The 6,541-nt window shown below is 36.6% G+C and overlaps 1 long non-coding RNA gene across 1 annotated transcript; it reads right to left on the minus strand.

Moving 5' to 3' along the window:
• Positions 1–264: 264 nt before the first annotated feature.
• Positions 265–5,361, minus strand: LOC149260100 (uncharacterized). Its single transcript, XR_016247997.1, has 4 exons — positions 5,234–5,361; positions 852–938; positions 666–758; positions 265–493 (listed from the first exon to the last, which is right to left on the minus strand). It is a non-coding gene; the product is annotated as an uncharacterized LOC149260100 (long non-coding RNA).
• Between the last annotated feature and the right edge of the window lie 1,180 nt (positions 5,362–6,541).

The raw sequence follows: 6,541 nt of genomic DNA on the forward strand, positions 1-6,541 counted from the left end.
TAACAATGTGTCATTAACAATTTTCAAAACATGTATAAAATAGCAACATAATACTAATAAAATCAGTATTATTTTTAATCAAAACAACTAAAATTCAAATATGATTAACAAATCAAAATATTTCATGAATATCGTTATTCTACGATAAATTAACAACATACATAAATCAAACTCATCGTATGCTTACAAAATCAAAATGTCTCATTGATATAGGGTAAATTCACAACACCCATCTAAACATAACAATGTCATTCTACACAATAATTTCTTCATAAAAAACAATGCATGTGCATGCCTAGCTACCACCACCAAGATCATCCTCATGATCATCTTGACCATCCTCATTACTCTAATCCACATCATCACCAACACCGCAACTATCATCGTCATCTCCTCCTTCACCACCATCATCCTCATCCTCAACCTCAACATCTCCTGATATATGTTGAACATAATTTGGATCATCGTCTTGGCAATCATTACCTATAGCATTCTGACAAAAAAAATCAATATTACATGTTAGTATTAATTACATAACACAACGCATGTTTTTGTTATACAATGTTAACCATAAAATGAGGTAAGATATAATATCTAATAGTACTAAAAAATAAAATGAAAATATGGTTTAAAAGTATATTGGAAATCCAACTAAGATTACATACCATAGAGTCCATCCAAACAACAAATTCAACCCATCTCTTTTGCTGCAGCACCTCCTTTTCCAAATGATTTGGAGGTCTTCCATATTTTAGTTCCTATCAATCAGTAAATAGGGAGAAATTAGATAACAATGACTTTCTTCTAGTACAAAATTTATTTAAAAAATATCACATGTTTAATATACTTACAAAGGTTGTTATCAGTGCTTTTAAACCTTTCTGGCCACTACGATGAGTGACTTTTGTCTTGGTTAACCTCGCCTTGGATGCCTTGTCCTTAAACATAAACCAATTCAATTTATTTTCACACAAATACATGTCTAAGATACTTGTAAGTATTAATACATTCTAAATAATGTTTAATGAAAAATTCAATACCTGAATGCTCTCATTGCCGACTTTTCTTTGTGCATCCAACTTCTCATATGATTTTAGAAGTTCTTTCCATACTTTAAAAGGTATGTCAATAGGTGTTTGTTTCAGTCTTTGATCTTGAGGCATTTTTTAAATTTTTCTTGTTTGGTTAAAAAATTTGGTTAAAAAAAACCGAACAAGTAATTCACATCAATGGCATGGGGACTCTATGGATATGTGTAAAAAAATGGCTATAAAGAAAACATCCAAAAAACATATGAGCTCTCCCTTTGATGGTCACTTGGGGCATATGGTTGGAAAGGAACAACTCCATTTTCGAAAATCAAGGACAATCCTTTCTCAAAGTCCTTCCTAATATTTGCTCCAAATGTCTTAAAATGAAAAACAAAATTCAAACATCATCCTTAAACATCTCCCTTAAATATAATATTGGACCATAAATTCTTCACTTTTATTTTTATCGGCTCTGGAATGATTTTTCTATATGCAATTATATAATGAAATATGCGTGCACTAATGAAAAAACATCGAGTTTCATTTTTCATAATCACAAACAATGAAAAGAGAATCACACGTAACTAGCATCATTTTGGAAATTTTATATTTATTAAAAATCTTTAACATGTTTTCCTCCCATATCTCATAAAAAGGTGTGAAATTTTTTATATACTCTCCAATAAGCACTACAACAAAACCAGCGATTTGGAGGTTTTACACTAAGTTTTTCAACATCGAGCTTACTAGGGCTTGCACCACCGGGGTTATTAGTAAGAATCTCATGAGGTTTGCATCGCCATGATTATTAGAATCAAAATAGTAGGATTTGCACTAAAAAACAGTTCATAGAGCTTTCCTGCTGGGGAGAAAATCACAAGTTCAACTTCTGCAGTGCAGAGCAACGAGAGCTCGTAAGCTTTCTTCAGCAATCCACCTACATTTGGAAAATGTAGCCTGCCTGTTGGCGATGTTCTCAATCCTCTTCCTCTGCATCTTTCCCCTCACTATTCTTGTATGTCCTCTTTTGTTTTTCCCTCCAAACAAACCCTCTCAAATTGAGAAAGCAGAACAACTCACTCGATAAGAATCCGAATCCAATTATCGCTTCTAACAATAACCCAATACGATACCAGAAGTGATTACACAAAACCTCATTGACTCTTCATTTGTTTGGAAAAGAGCCAAGCATATACTTCTGACGAGGGTTTCCGTCTCAAGTCTGGCTCGCAGGACGTCGCTTAGTCAATTGCGAGAAAAGTTTTCCACTTGCCTGTCACATACGGTTTGTCACACTATATATTAAAATAAGGTTGATCATACTAACAATAAGGTTGTATAGTTTAAAAGGAGGGCTCTCCTGACTGCATTTGGTTGGTTTATAGAAAAGATTGCTGGAATGTGTAATGTGAATGCTCTGCTAACTATTTTTTAAGCATTTGGAAGTATTAAAACCCCCTAGGATAATTAATGTAAGACCTGTTAATTAATGTGTAAAGATGGCTATTGTCCTTGGGCTACCTTAGCTGTTCGTGTTTAGTTATCTATGGTATTATGACTCCTCAAGTCACTATTAAACCATAAGAACCATGCCCAGGCAGACTAGTGTGACATTGTGGATGACAACCAAAACTAGACTCATATAACCTCCTTTTTCATCCTTTAAATTGCAGAATTAACTGACTGTTCTAGTAATCGTTCTTGAGCACCTGAAGATGTGCACCCTAAATAATAAGAATAATACCCTGTAACATATGAATAGTCCATCCTGTGCATGTAGGATATGCACATGAGGTCCAATAAAATCACTAACCAGAATACCAGGTGTTATTAAAGCCTCTACAGGTTGATATATATGAATGTTACAGTGTGCAGGAGTATGATTCAATTCCATACGAAAATACAAAACATCTGATAGGATTTCCTTATACCTCATAGGCAAACAACCATTGTCCCTTCTATAGATGAGCAGAATAAGTGCTTGGTTCTCTACACTAAATAAAGACAAAGTATAGTACTTATTGCTGACAAAATAGGATTTAAATCGCGGTTCAATTGCTTGACATTCAGCTGGTCACAGAATTGTAGAGTGCATAATCGTAAGTGATGTTGCGAGCCTCATTGCTCAAAGTCTAAGGGTCTTGCGAGCCATAATCACAGCCATGTATGGCATATCTTGTAATTATGGCATTTTATGAGGTCAATTCTTGTGAAGACATTTCAGTTTATAATAAATTTTGCACCTCAACAGAGTTTTGGCAAGACCTGGCTGAGCTAGGACATCAACAACACAGCTGATATGAAATAATCTAGCCTCAAGAGGGAGCCTCTTTTGTTTCATCACTCTAACAATCTATGAAGTGGTGGAAAGCATAACAACTTCCCCTTGAATATGACACCTAAACTGAGTACAAATCCTAAATGATGCAGCCCTTGGTGCATGTCTCTCAAAGTATCGATATTTCAAATGTTGAAAGCTCTTGTGCCCATTTGATATGCATTCGATTGCAGTTCCCCTGAAGAAAGAATCTTATAAAGGTGAGGCCATGGCCAATATGTTAGCCATATCCATTGGAGTTGCCATTGCTTGACAACTTTAGTGTGATCAGTCCCACCATGATTCACATGGGCTTCTAATCAACACTGGCTATTGCTATTGTAAGAGTCTTCAAGCTCGTTGAACCCATAGTATTGATAAGTGTATTATTTGGGTCTCTGGTTTTCAAATTCTGCCTATGTTTTCCTCTCAGTATCATTATTTCAAATGCTGAAAGCTCTAATTCCCATTGTTGTGTATTTGATTGTGGTTTCCCTAAAGAAAGAAGCTTATAAAGGTGAGCCCGAGGCCAATATGTTGGCCATATCCATTGGAGTTACTATTTCAGTTTATGGGGAGGCCAAGATGAATGCATGGGAGGTGATTCTCCAGTTAAGTGCAGTTGCATGTGAGACTACCCAATTGGTTCTCATACAAATTCCACGAACATCAAAAGGGATTAAGTTGAATCCCATCACATCTTTGTTGCTCCTTGTTGCCTTGTTTTTCTCAGCACCCCCTGGGCCTTAGTAGAATACCCATTTCTGATAATCATGGTCTCTTCCTTTGATTTGGATTACATGACATTTCTGCTTGTGCCTTGGCTCTTAATCTTGCAGTGTTTCTTCTGATAGGAAAGACTTCAGCCTTGACTATGAATGTTGCTGGTCTTGTCAAGGACTGGCTGCTCATAACATAACCTTTGTCTGTAATAAATGAAAAGGTTACAGTCATAAACTTGAGTGGGTGTGGACTGGCTTTTCTCGCTGTCTGTTACTATAATCATTTGAAACTTCAAGCTCCCAGTCCAATGACAACCAACCAAAATACTTCAGCAGTGCAGCTGATGCCAATGATGAAGGAGAAGGTTTGATAATGACGAGTGGGAGATTCTCAATCAGAGATTCAGAACCAGTAGAGAAAAATCAAACTCAAGCTTCAGGATTAGGTATTTAGATCATTAATATTGTCTTGTGCTAGAAATTACTGTTCTTGGATTGGCTCCTCTATGCCCAGATTTATTTGCAGGGAACAGGCCAGTCATTCACAGTGAAGAAGATAATGACAAGATTAGTGTATAATGATGGACAAGATGGTGCCATGGTGCCAACCTAAATCTCAAGTAAGGAGACATCTGTTCATCAATTTGTCAAGAAGCATGGCCTACAATTCAATTGCTCTAAGCCTATCACTTCTTCCACCTGTCAAATAAATTGTTTCCTGTTTGTTTAGTTGACTATGGTTCTAATAAATATACTATTGTTTGATGTAAAAAGACAAAACAAAACAAAAAATATGGAAAGTTGTGACCCCATTTTCTAACTACAAATTGAAATCGGATTACCATAGTGACCACCTCTGCTTATTGGAATCAAAAAGGGGGTGGGTTATGCATAATCCTCCGTATCATTTGCTATTACCAGAGATAATTAAAGCCACCCTAAACTCAAGTCTTAACTATGCTGATAGGGTGTTTGGGGAGGGGGATCCCTTACCAACCCACTATAATCTGCACAAAAGCATCCTAAGAACATATGCAAAATCAACCCTTCAATGAAATGATCCAAGAATATAGGTACTCAAACATTGATTTTATCAAAGAAAAATACAAGACAGAAAGAAAAGATCATAACAAGGATTAGAAGAGTCTAAGAACAGTGCTCACTGTCTACAGAGCCAAGACGAATGCAGAAGAGTTCTTCCTTCAGTTCCCCATCTGAGAAATCAGTTGCATGCCAGACCCAAGTTTTATCACTACCTGCGTGCTCCTGAAGTGACATTGGGGAATGAATTGCAAGGCAAAAAAAAAAAAAACAATATAATCCAGATAATAAGGATCAACACAAATTCTCGGCACAGAAAGCCTCTTAAAACTTGGACGTAAGATAAGCTATTACAATCTCAGGGGGGAAATTACACAAAAAAAAAACAAACAAACAAATTTACATACTTAAATGGTTTGCACATATTTTCAATGTCTTGGATTGCCTCATGACCAGCCGAACCTTTGTAGTATCCTTGTGCTTAAGAAACTTTACTGTTCCTACACCACGCTCCTTCCATTGATTCCCATCATTGGATGAAAAATTGGAATGAAACTCTTTAGCAGATTGTTCTTCTTCCTACCCCACCACCACCATAAATGCCAACAAGTATATATGAAAAGGAAATATTTCAGGACTTTAGAGCTCAAAAAAGTTCAATCACTATCACCCCAAGTTCTGCTGATATGAAAGCCTATTTCTATAGAGAAGAAGTTCTTCGATACTCTGTTCCTGACAGGGCTGTCTCTTACAGTACTGTAGATGGGAGTAATGCAGTTGTTGCTCCACTAAGGAAATTTGGTTGCAAACCTACCATAATGCATACACCATAGAGAATTATGACTCTTATTGAAGGATTGTCATTAGGGAACACTAAAGGAGATTACTTCATTGATAATGAGCCAAAATGGAAGTAATAAAATATCTATGTTGAGAGCTATTGCGGGGATGTGGTGTTTTGGTAAAGGAACTAATAGGTTCCATATTAAACACAAAAATAAAGAATCAAATAAATCTACTTTACCAGAAGTTGTCAATCATATTCAGCGACTTAAGTCATGTTGTGATCTTGAAGTTACAGTGAATGACAAGGCCTGATCTCAAAATTTCATAAGGGTCCGAGTTGCTGATTGGAAGGCCAAGGCCCTGATCTTGAAGGCCAAGATTAGGACTTGCTGGAGGGTGGACAGTCCTTATGTTAGGCTTGAATCTGCTCTAAAAAAGCAGCATGGAGGGCAGCATCTTATTGGAGGAGAGCCGCAGAAAGGGAAAGCAATTCTGGGCTAGTTTGATGAATTGTTAGGGACTGTGATTGGTGCCCTAAACAGTCCCAGAATTGCAGCAGTGCAGGAAGAAGTCTACAGCACTTTTAAGAGATGCTTTGAGCATTCGGTTGGCGATGTTTTGAAGACATTTTCTTCAGTGTTGCT

The sequence above is a fragment of the Pinus tabuliformis genome, chromosome 6 (genome assembly GCF_031772625.1).
Source record: "Pinus tabuliformis cultivar Carrire ecotype Pingquan chromosome 6, CPIR1, whole genome shotgun sequence".
Taxonomy (NCBI): domain Eukaryota; kingdom Viridiplantae; phylum Streptophyta; class Pinopsida; order Pinales; family Pinaceae; genus Pinus; species Pinus tabuliformis.